Here is a 12,554-nt window from a genome sequence, read left to right as displayed (position 1 = left end):
AAAATCCAAGAGAAAAGATGATTACATCTTCTGTCCTATAAGGCAATACTCTCTACTCTCTAGCCGTTTAAGGTAATGATCACAGGTTCTGGGAATTAGGACGTCGAGAGCACCATTCAACCCACTATAGGAAGGTAGGGAAGACCTACTCCTAGGCTTCTGACCCAGGCCATCAAGGAAGACGATACAGAAAAAAAGAAGGCCTTCAGAGAGGGAATTTCAGTTTTAAGCATGTTGAGTCTGAGGGACTCATAGGGATAGTCAGTAGGCCATGAGAGAAATGTTCCAACAAAGGGCTGGGTTGGGGCTAGAAGTCACTGTTGACATAGGACAGGCGCTGGCCTGGACGGAGAAGAGGGAAAGGATGAGTTGAGGACAGACCCCGAATAGCATCAACTTTAGGGGTTGGGCAGACATCCAAGAAAGGGAGAAAAGCCAGGCAAGGAGTCACAGCCTGGAAGTCAAGCAAGAAAACAGCTTCAGGAAAGGGGTTCAAGCCACAGTGTCAAATACTGGGCAGCTAGGCCTGGAAAGAAAACTTGACTTTAGGAATTGAACAAACATGCAGATGTGCCTACTTTCTCCCTTTTTAAAAATCAAGAACATTTGAAATGGGGCGCCTGGGGGAGCTCAGTTGGTTAAGTCTCTGCCTTCCGCTCAGGTCATGATCTCAGGGTCCTGGGATAGAGACCTTCATCAAGTCCCTCAGACTCCCTGCCTATCAGGGAGTCTGTGTCTCCCTTCACCTCCCCCAAGCCATGCTCTCTCTCTCAAATAAACAAATAAAATACTTTTTTAAAAAGAATGTTTGAGGGGCGCCTGGGTGGCTCAGTGGATTAAGCCGCTGCCTTCGGCTCAGGTCATGATCTCAGGGTCCTGGGATCGAGTCCCGCATCGGGCTCTCTGCTCAGCAGGGAGCCTGCTTCCTCCTCTCTCGCTCTGCCTGCCTCTCTGCCCACTTGTAATCTCTCTCTGTCAAATAAATAAATAAAATCTTAAAAAATAAAAAATAAAAAATAAAAAGAATGTTTGAAATGCATGAAGTGCGGAAAGAGTCAAGTATAGTTCTAGCAAGCAAACACAATCACTACTAACATTTCCAGCTGTGTTTTTTTTTTTTTCCTATGAGCTTAAAAAAAAAAAAAAGACCAATTTTTTAGATCAGAGTGCACAGGTAAGGTGCTTGGCTTGATTCCCAACCTAAGCATCCTTCTCTAAATCCCCCAGCTTCGGGGAATGTGTTCCTCCAGACCTCTGCGAGGATCCCCCAGCAAGCCTGCGGGAGCGTGGCCCTCTGGACTGGGGCCCTTTCCTGCACCTCCTCCCACGGAAGCTGCCGCCCTGCTTTGGGCTGGATAAACACCAGGCACTTTTCCCTTTCCCTAGGTCAATATTTCACATCCGTCTTCATTCATCTTCAACATCTGCTTGGTGGGAAGGGGAGGTCGTGTTCTGCCCTCCCACCTCTGATGGCCTCCTGCTCTGTGCCCTACCCCCAGCTGACCCCTGAACTCATCATTATCATATTATTTAAATCCAACACATACTGAGTATTTGTGCTATTGTTATCCTTTTTTTTTTTTCCCTAAGATTTTTAATCTGTTAGAGAAACAAAGAGAGCACAAGGAAGGGGAGGAGCAGAGGGAGAGGTTAAGGGAGAAGCAGACACCCCGCTGAGCAGGGAGTCCTACAGGAGGCTTGATCCCAGGACCCCGGGGATCATGACCTTAGCCAAAGGCAGACACTTAACCTGCTGAGCCACCCAGGTGCTGCATTATTCCCTTTTTATAGAGGATGAGGAAGGTGGCAGAGCTGGGCAGGCGGGGCCAGAGCGGGGGTGGGGGGGTGGGGGGGTGGGGTGGGGTTTAGGTGTGTAACGCTCTTGTTTGGGGAAACAGCAAACCCCCCTGTGGGGCATGGGAGGAGTGGGTGTGGCGCCGAGCCTGACTTCCTCTCACCCCGCTGTTCTCCCCTCTGCAATTAAGTTCATAGTCCAGGAAAGTCCCAGCAAGTGACAATGACCGTGAAACTTTCCTGGAAGATAAGAACTGCTTGGCCAGAGCCTGCCTCACCGCTTACCGACCCCCTTCAGTAACCCTTTCCTTGCCAGGCTTTCCAGCCTACCTTCAAGTCAGGATAAATCCTTCTGAAACCGCCCAGATCCCCATCACCCCCATCATGGGGACCCAACCCCACCGCCCCCGCAACACAACCCCACTGCCCTGCAGCTCAGCCCCCACTCAGCCCAGGAGAAGCAACCATCACGTTCAGCAGGAGGGCGATTAAGGCAGGGTGTTGGAGTACTTGTAAAACAGAAATGTACCCGTGTCCAGGAAATTGCTCTAAGCGGGCACCTTGGCAATACAGGCGCTCCGTCTCCTGCTCGTAAACCCCAGGCAAAGCCAAACAGATCATCTGTTTATCAACTGCCGTGGATTCAGGAAGCCAAACAGCCGCACCCATCACCAGGGCAAGTCCTCCAGTTCCCAGCCTCCAGAAATGACCACCCCCCTCACCCACCTCCACCCCACCCTTGGGAAGAAACCAAGGAGTTTTTCCAATATGCTCAGGGCTTCACACCCTTTGTTGTGGGTAAATTCTTCCTGGAGCCAACTTCAGTCTCTGTTCCTAGAGCCCGGAACAATAGGATTGTTTCTGTTTTGTTCCCCATGATACAAAACGTGCTTTTGCTTTGGATCCCAGTGAGCTAGTTGGCATTGAATGCTTGCGGTGGTGGTAAACCTGTGGGGTTAAGCACTTTGTATTTGGTGATTTTAATCCCCACAACAAGCCATTGATCTCAAAGGAATGAATGAACAATTAGTGGTTAAAGATATCATTGATATACCCATTTTAGAGATGGGACATCAAGACAGAGAGGTTGAGTAAATTGTTCAAGTTCATATAGTAACCGAGTTGGGATCTGAGCTCAGACAGTCCAACTTCAAAGCCCATGAGCTTCATAATTAATGCTCTGTGTCTCACTAGTTTTCACCCCCATCAACCTGCCATTATTCTCCTTTGAGCCAGGAAACCTACAACTGGTGCCAAAGAAGCTGAATAGAGTTATTAGGGACCAGACCCCAGGCTGGCTTCCTTCCCATCACTTAAGGCCACCTCTGACTAGGTCCACACCAGCTGCTGCCTCTGGACAACCGTGTCTTGGTCCCACCCTTCTCGACAAAGTGGTTTCCTAACCCTGACTGGAGGACTGTGCTAGACATTCAGGAAAGCTCCAGCCGACTGGCGGCCCCGGTCTCAGGAGGAACACGGAACCCCTATTTTAGGCGGGGTCTTGCAAGGGTACTATATGGCCATAGACAAAGGGGCCCCTATTTCAAAATGGCTGGGTTTGCTAATTAAAAACCACTTCAACCAAACATGCACTCAGTAGTCTTGTTGGGAAGTCAGCATTGAATTCCTTCGGAGGAAACAGCAGAGGAAAACACCCCGTGTCTCCTGCGGCTGGGGTGTCCTTCCTTAGCTCCCTGCACACCTCATAAACCACCCCGTCTCTAGCCCCCTGGGTCTGCGGCCGGCCCCGCGTTCCGGCCGCCCCACACCTGTGTCTCCATCGAGGAGGCTGGCTAGTCGAGTACCTCGGTCAAGAGCCCAGACCCTGGGTTGCCTGGGTGGCTCAGTGGGTTAAAGCCTCTGCCTTTGGCTCGGGTTATGATCCCAGGGTTCTGGGATCGAACCCAGCATCCGACTCTCTGCTCTGCAGGGAGCCTGCTTCCCCCATCCCTCTCTCTGCCTGTCTCTGCCTACTTGTGATCTCTGTCAAATAAATAAATAAAATCTTTAAAAAAAAAAAAAAAAAAAAAAGAGCCCAGACCCTGGGACTGGACTGGACCATCTGGCAACAACTTCAGGCAAATTATTTAGCCTCTCTCGGTCTCAGTATCCCCATTTGGCAATGACGATTACAGTCTCTACTGTAAAGAAAATGTGGAAAGCATTGAGAACAGCGTCTGCCTCAATGATAGTAAGCTCTTGATAAATGTTCCACTCTGCCACTTAATTAAGAGCTTCATGAAATTGGGCAGGCCTCCTTGAAAGAGGGTACGAGGTCAGAATCAAGATCACTGCATTCGGGGCACCTGGGTGGCTCAGATGGTTGGGTGTCTGCCTTTGGTTCAGGTTGTGATCTCCAGGTCCTGGGATGGAGACCCACGTCGGGCTCCTTGATCATCAGGAGTTTGCTTCTCTCTCTCCCCCTGCCTGTGCTCTCTCTGTCTCTCTCTCCCTCAAATGAATTAATATATATATATATATATATATATATATATATATATATATATTGGTTTGAAATCAGACAGCCTTGCCCTTGAATTCTGACTTGCCACAGCTTCCTTAAGCTCTGTTAACTTCAGTTCCCGTTCTGTCAAATGAACCCAATAACATCTACCTTGCATTAGTGTTACCAAGAAGATTAAATGAGACAATATATGTCAGGGGCTTGACACAGGGTCTGGCTGGAAAGGGACACTCAGCAAGTAACTTTTGTGACAATAACTAACTCACCGAGCTTCAGGCCTTTCCTGTGTCAGCTGGAAACAAGGCCTGGAGGGTCGGGCTTGGAGTCTCCCTTTCCCTCTCTCCTGCTCTTTTAGGATGCTGACTCATCTGTCAAGGCCCACTCAAAATGCTGCCTCCTCCCAGAAGCCTGCCTGGGTCCCCACCGGATGCCGACTGGTTCAGACTTAAATTCAGAGTCACTCAGTTCTCTTCTTGCCTCCTGTTCTTGCCACCCCAGAAAGTCCCAAGTCCCAGGGGACAGCATCTTTTCCTATCCAGCATCTCCCCAGGGTGGGAATTTAAGTAAATGAAATACCACCCCTCTTCCATCTCATCTCAAGATCGGGAAAGGGTGGTTGAGGGCAGCCTTTGTTACTGATCCTTACCTTCCTGGGCTTGGCTCCAGAGCCCTCAACAGGAAGGGGGGCTCTGGTCAGGCATCCTCTGACCCAGCCACTCAGCGGCTGAGCTCTGGAGCGGTGCCCAGAGCCCTCTGGCGGGGAGTCCGGGCTTCCACAGAGCACTCTGGTGGGTTTACTCCCTCCCAGACCCTTTTCAAGGGCATCAGGGCCCTTGACACTTGTGCCCACATTATGTCAAAAATGCTAAGAGGCACACCCATCCCACATGCAGTGTGATTTCGAGACAAACCGTACAAATGGGACAGCTGTGGATTGGCTGAGGTTTGGTTTTGTCGCCATTTACTGTAATACCTATGAGTTTCCATTTCGCAATCTTCTCTTTTTATTTTGAAACCAATAACATCATTCTATATTTCAACCATGATCTCTAGGCCTACGCCTACATATCTAAGGGATGCGGGGCGGTGCCTCTGGCACCTGAACCGGCTTGGTTAGATCCTGGGTCCCAGAGTTTGTCCACTCCAGAGCCCACCGGGACCACACACACCCTACCTGTCTTTCCACGCACCCACTGATCTCTCCACAGATTTCTCCCCAATAACCAAAACTGGAGCGATCCTGAGATCGCTCATTTTGTAAGCCAAAATAACACAAAGGGAAGAAGCAATTATTATTAATTTATATGGTAAATTCGTTTAGGCCTTTGTGATACCTTAGGACACTTCTTGCAAAGGGATGCACAAAACAGATGGAGAAAAAGAGCCCTGGAGGCTGCCGGGTGCTGAGATGCTGAGTGTGGCTGAGAGGAACCGTGGCAGGGGGAGTTTGGGGGGGCCGCCGTGCTGCTGGGGGGGTCTTCCCTACAAGACTAAGGCTGAGCAAGGGCTATTTTCCCTTTTTTCATAAAAGCAAAGATCCTCTTTGGATTTCTTTCAGGTAGTGAAAACAACTGCTACTGTAGATCTTTCGGAAAAGCGAAGTGGCCTGATGACTTTGGAAAAGCGTGGACACCTGTGTCTAGGTCTTTGCCAAGGACGGAAAGGAAGCAACTGGGCGGGGGTGGGGGGTGGGCAGAGTCTCAAGAAGCCGCGTGTGGTGTGACTGCCCTCTAGAGGTTGCGCCAGGAAGGTGCAGGTGGGGAGAGCCCTGTCCACCAGGGTATCCAACCCACCACTCAACTCACTGCCATTTACTAAGCACCTACCTGGACCAGGCCCGGTGCACCTGCTCTAGGAACAAAGGCTAACACAAAGAGGCATAAAGCTCAGCCTTATCCTCCAGGAGGTCACCATTTTGTTTATAGCCGCTGCAAACACATAACCCACAATGACAGCTCGGTACAATGAGTACCCTACCAGCGGTGTGAACCAAGTTCCACGGGAGCACGGGGGGATGGGAGTAAGTGTGGAACAACAATGGAAGGCATCACAGGAGAGGTGACATTTAACCTGGGCCTTGAAGGACGAGTAAGGAGGCCAGGCTGCCCTGGGGAGGAAAGGCATTCTGGGTACGGGGACTTCATGAGCCAAGGCAATGCTCTGCTGAGGGGCAAGCTCCTGGGAGGCCAGTGACAGGTGTGGTGTGGCTGGAATGCGCACAGTGTGGGACAGCGCGAGACCCATCTTGAGAGGCAGGTGGGGCGGACAGTGAGGAAATTCCCGTTTGGAAAACAAAAATGCGTGTTTCCAAGCAGACGAGAGGGAGCCGTGACCCAGCTGTGCAGAAAGACACAGCATCAGGAGGACTCAAACATACCCAGGATCATGACGTCAGATACGGAGACACAGCAGCTGTTCTCAAAGGGATATAGTTGAAAACATGAGTGCTGAGCCCATGGTAGGGGGGAGCCGCATGTGAGTTGGGGGTGGGACAAAGCAGGAGAGGACCCAGGAGAGCCCTCTATCCTCTGGGCACATCCCATATAAAATGAAATTTATGTACAGACTACGTACAAGTGGACTGGCGGGTGACTGGCTTTCCCACCAGCTTGCTGCCAGACTTTGAGCAAGTCGCTTCAAGTCATTTCTTCAAGACGGAGCCAGTTTCCTCTTCCCTAAAAGGGGACTATCAACATAATACCCCCACCGAAGTATTATTAATACCACATATTATAATAATACCACATATAGGGGATGTTTGAGGATTAAAGGAGATAAAAGTATGGAAAGGAGGAACACCTGGGTGGCTCAGTTGGTTAAGCAGCTGCCTTCGGCTCAGGTCATGATCCCAGCGTCCTGGGATCGAGTCCCACATCGGGCTCCTTGCTCGGCGGGGAGCCTGCTTCTCCCTCTGCCTCTGCCTGCCTCTCTGTCTGCCTGTGCTCGCTCTCTCTCCCTCTCTCTCTGACAAATAAATAAATAAAATCTTTAAGAAAAAAAAAAGTATGGAAAGGACGTCCTTAACTTGGTGCCCAGCATATGGTAGGAGCTCAGTATATGTTCCCAAGTTCCCACAATTTTATTCTCGAACCTCTTGTCTTCTATATTAACTCCTATTCCTTAGTTATGGCTTTCCCCCCATACCCTCATGCCTCCCCAGTCTCTCTCTAGACCTCTCTCATTTGAGCTCCAGACCCAGCTGCCTGTAGGACCCCTGCACCCAGAGGTCCTTTGGGAACCGACATCCAGCCCCCGAGAAGGAATATCTCTCCCCTCCACCCCAGCATGCGTTCTCTCTAACTTGACTGATGGCACCCCGCCAACCACCCTGGAAACCCGAAGGTCTAGACTTCTTTAGACCTTCCCGGTGACCTTCACTAGACTTCTCTCCCCTTCCCGGTGACCTGTCTGTTCCCAAATTCCCAAACACCTTTGAACTTGCTGGTTCCTCCCTTGCCTAATGTCTTGGATTGGCCTCCTTGTTTCTCCACCGTTCCCCATCCCACCTGGCCTCTACCAAGCTACCTAAGGATGCTTCTCCATCAAGGGGCTACTCCTGGCTTCCCCCCACTGAAACCATTTCAGGGCATAACAACATGCACAGGAAAAAGGCCAGACTCCCAGCCTCACACACAAGGGGGTGAGGTTCGGACTCTTTCAAGGATCAAGGACCTGAGCCACACTGAAGTTATTTGTACAATGGGGGGTTATTATGAGGCCACACAGGGAAGGCAGGAGGACAGGAGTCTCAGCCACCAAACAGCCCCAACATGTGGTGACTGGAGGGTGACCAAGTAGCCATGAGGCTCCTGTGGGAAGGCAGCCCTTTACTGGAAAACATTCACATTTCCACAAAAGTGTATGAACATCATATTTCTGGAAGTGGAAAAATAGATTTATGTGCTGGAGGAAAGAAAGTTCTGGTCCCAGAGAGCAAAAAAAAAATCTCAAAATACCTAAGTATGGTTCAGAAGTGGAATAAAATAGTGACTAAGGGTATTGCTCAGAACCAGACTGTCCTGGCTCCATCCTACTACCTGGGTGATTCCAGACAAATTAATTGTTCTCTGCCCCGGTTTCCTTTCTGTAATAATAGCATACTACCCATTCCATACATTACGGGCAGATAAAATGCTTTGCAGGTGCCAAGTGCTTAGAGTGGAGTGTCCACGTAGTAACCACTCAGTAAATGTTCTCCACTGTGTGTCATCCAGGCAGGATGAATTCATCATCTCTCTCATCTCATATGGGAGCAGAGGGATCTAATCACCCACTGTAGTGCTCCGCATTTCCCATTCCCCCTTCCTTCCGGTTAGTAACGGAATCGCCATCCTTAAGCCTCAGTGGGATGAGTGGTGGCCCAGCAAGAGGCCAGATTTCCTTCCTTTCTTGCCGCTAGGTGTCCTGGCCAACCGGAGGTGTGAAGCAGTGAGGTGTGCAGCCCCGGGATCCCCTCCCTAGAAGCAAAGTTGCTGGCTCTTCATGTTCCCCTCCCTGAGAAGCAGCCGAGACTGAACAATGGAAGCCACATGTTGAGGGCGACAGGGACCCTCTAGAAGCCCCTGGCTGTCCACCTCTTACCACTGTTGCGAAAGAAATGATCTCTGTTGGGGCGCCTGGGTGGCTCAGTTGGTTAAGGGGCTGCCTTCAGCTCAGATCATGATTCCAGGGTCCTGGGATGGAGCCCCACATCAGGTTCTCTGCTCATAAGAGAGCTTGCTTCTCTCTTTCCCTCTGCCTGCCGCTCTGCTTACTTGTGCTCTCTATCTCTCTGTCAATTAAAAAAATTTTTTTAAATCTTTAAAAAGAAAGAAAGAAATTATCTCTGTCTGACTTAAACCACTGTGCTATGGGGCCTCTTTGTTACAGCAGCATAATGTGTACCTTTAAAGAATACAACATCTTGGGCGCCTGGGTAGCTCAGTGGGTTAAAACCTCTGCTTTCGGCTCAGGTCATGATCCCCGGGTGCTGGGATTAAACCCCGCATTGGTCTCCCTGCTCAGTGTGTAGTCTGCTTCTCCTTCTCCCTCTGCCTGCTGCTCCCCCCGCTTGTGTTCCTTCTCTCTCCCTCTCTGTCAAATAAATACATAAAATCTTAAAAAAAGAAAGTGGGCAAAGGCATGAGGTGATAATTTACTCATACATTAAAAAAGCCCTACAAATGGCCTTTAAAGATATGAAAATGTGGTCAATTCACTCACTGAGAAATGCAAATTAAGACCACGCTGTAGGGGCACCTGGGTGGCTCAGTTGGTTAAGCCTCTGCTTTCGGCTCAGGTCATGATCTCAGGGTCTTGGGATCAAGCCCCACATTGGGCTCCCTGCTCAACAGGGAGCCTGCTTCCCCCTCTCTCTCTGCCTGCCTTTCTGCCTACTTGTGATCTCTTTCTCTCTGTCAAATAAGTAAATAAAATCTTTTTTTAAAAAAAAGATGACAAACGGTAAACATAACGATTTCGTTTGTTAGAGTCAGAATAGAGCAGTATGCTATAGCACCTGGGCCGCTCAGACTTTGGATTTTGGCTCAGGTCATGATCTCGAGGTCCTGGGATTGGGTCCTCTGCACTCAGCAGGGAGTCTGCTTAGAATTCTTTCTCCCTCAGCCCCTACCCCCTCCCCTCTCTCAAATAAATAAATATTATATATATATATTTTTTTAAGATTTTATTTATTTGACAGAGAGAAAGATCACAAGTAGACAGGGAAGCAGGCAGAGGGGGAAGGGGAAGCAGGCTCCCCACTGAGCAGAGAGCCAATGTGGATGCGGGGATCTATCCCAGGACCCTGAGATCATGACCTGAGCGGAAGGCAAAGGCTTAACCCACTGAGCCACCCAGGTGCCCCAATAAATATATTTTCTAAAGGTGCTAAATACTATAAAGGATATAATAGAGCTAAGGAAGGAGTTTAGGGAGAGTGAGAGGTGGTGGTTGTAATTTTAAATAGGGAGGTCAGGGCAAGCTTCATGGAAAAGGCAAGCTTTGAGCAAAGACATGAAAAAACAAAGACAAAAAACAAGGCGTGAGTTCCATGGACTTAAAGAGGAAGAGCAGGAACAGGCCCAGGTGTTCAAGCAACAGGAGGGGAGCACTGGGGAGCGGAGGCACAGGGGCGGTCAGGCAGGCGTCGGGGGACCAAGGGGGATGGGCTTTAGGACTTTAGCTTTCGTTCCAAAAGAAATGGCAAGCCCGTGCAGGATTTTGAGCAGAGGCATGACGTAATGTGTGTATATCTTGAAAGGATCTCTCTGGCTGCTGGGCGGGAGGAGGAGAGATGTTAAGGATGTAAGGAAAAGCAGACGTGTTAGGCATTCCATGCAGTGATCCAGATGAGAAACTGGAAGCGGCTGGGACCAGAGCGGTAGCCGTGGAGGTAGACAGGGAAAGTGGCCAGACCCTAGATGCATTCTGGAGGCAGAACCAGCATGGTTTCCTGGGACGGAATATAGGGCGTCAGAGAAAGCAGCTTTGTTTAAAGGACAGAAACAAACCCCCCAAAACCAAACTTCAGATTTCTCCAAAGTATCTTCCCGTTGAGCCCCCTCTGCTGGACAAATGCGAAATTGCCTCCCTTTTAAAAGACCTCGGACTGCTGCGGAATGCAAAAGTGCAGGTTAATTAACCTTCCAGGCTGATTAACGGAGAAATGCTCCCCTTAGATACTTCCACCCCCGCCATGCGTACCATTCATACCCTGGGGCTAAGACCCTTAACTGAAGAGGAATTGGTATAGATGAGCAGAGCACCCTAGCCAAGCCAGGTTCTGACTCTTGACTCTTTACCGGGCCTGGAAATTATCAAAGAAACATAAGATTTCTGGTTTGGGCTTTATAGCAGAGACACCCCCCCCCAACACACACACCAGATAAAATGCTCAGGTCAGCAAGGTTTTATGGGAATTGTAGCACTAGTAAGAATATGTACAATGCTGGCAAGCAGAGGTCTGAGATTTTTCTTAACCAATGTTGCTGAGATTTTCTTAACCAAAGACTCTGTTCCAAAGCACATCAAAAGGGTACCAGCAGTAGTAGTAGGACGTGAAAGGCACAATCCTCACAACTCCCTGTAGGAAACCCTACCCACTGGTCTTCTTTGGGACAGTCTTGAAGGATGCAGGTTGTACAAAAGCCGTCCTCCAAGCGGGTAGATCATAGGCACCAAGGAATTCGCTCCAACTGCCCAGAGAGTTAGTTATATGATGGCACCTGTGCTATTTGCTTGTTCTGTCATTTACCTGCACGGACTTGTTCAGCAAGCTAGAGCATAGCTTCTAGATCAATGGCCAAGTATGGCGCTTTCATAGAGCCTTCCCACTAAATCCTTTGCTTAAGGGTACCTTTTTTCTTTCCCACTACTGTATATGAGTAATGGTTAATGGTAGGTACTCCCAATCAGAACTAAAATTGGAATTTTGTTAGGGTTGGTAATATAGAGGGAAATATACCTTATAATTGATGCTAATGTGAGCATGGATGTTTAGGAATATTTTGTGTCAGGAAAAATGCAAGAAAATTAGATGAACACCGCTGATGGTCACAAAACAGTGTGAATGTGTTTAATGCCCTCGAACTGTAATGGTGCGTAAATGTAAATGGTTAAGTTGGAGGTGCACCTGGGTGGCACGGTTGGTTAAGCATCTGGCTCTTGGTGTTGGCTCAGGTCCTGATCTCAGCATTGTGGGATTAAGCCCTGCATCAGGCTCCCCGCTCAGGGTGGAGTCTGCTTAAAATCTTCTCTCCCTCTGCCCATCTCCCCTGCTCACATGCGTGCTCACTCTCTCTCTAAAATAAATACATCTTTTTTCTAAAAATGGTTAAGATGGAGAGAGAGTGTGTATTAAAAAATGGCTACAGGGGCGCCTGGGTGGCTCAGTAGGTTAAAGCCTCTGCCTTCAGCTCAGGTCATGATCCCAGGGTTCTGGGATCAAGCCCCGCATCAGGCTCTCTGCTCAGTAGGGAGCCTGCTTCCCTCTCTCTCTGCCTGCCTCTCTGCCTACTTGTGATCTCTCTCTGTCAAATAAATAAATAAAATCTTTAAAAAATAATTTTTAAAAATGGCTACAATGGTAAATTTTATGTGATGTGTATTTTTAAAGATTTTTTAAACTTTCCTTTCTAAATTTTTAAAAATTTATTCATTTGAGAGAGAGAGAGAGAAAACAAGCAGGGGGCAAGGCAAAGGGAGAAAGAGAAGCGGATTCCCCGTTAAGCTGGGAGCTGGCCATGGGGACTCCATCCCAGAACCTAGAGATCATGACCTGAGCTGAAAGCAGATGCTTAAATGACTGAGCCATCCA

This window comes from Neovison vison, chromosome 5 (assembly GCF_020171115.1).
Source record: "Neovison vison isolate M4711 chromosome 5, ASM_NN_V1, whole genome shotgun sequence".
Taxonomy (NCBI): Eukaryota; Metazoa; Chordata; class Mammalia; order Carnivora; family Mustelidae; genus Neogale; species Neogale vison.
This window is presented reverse-complemented; position numbering follows the sequence as displayed.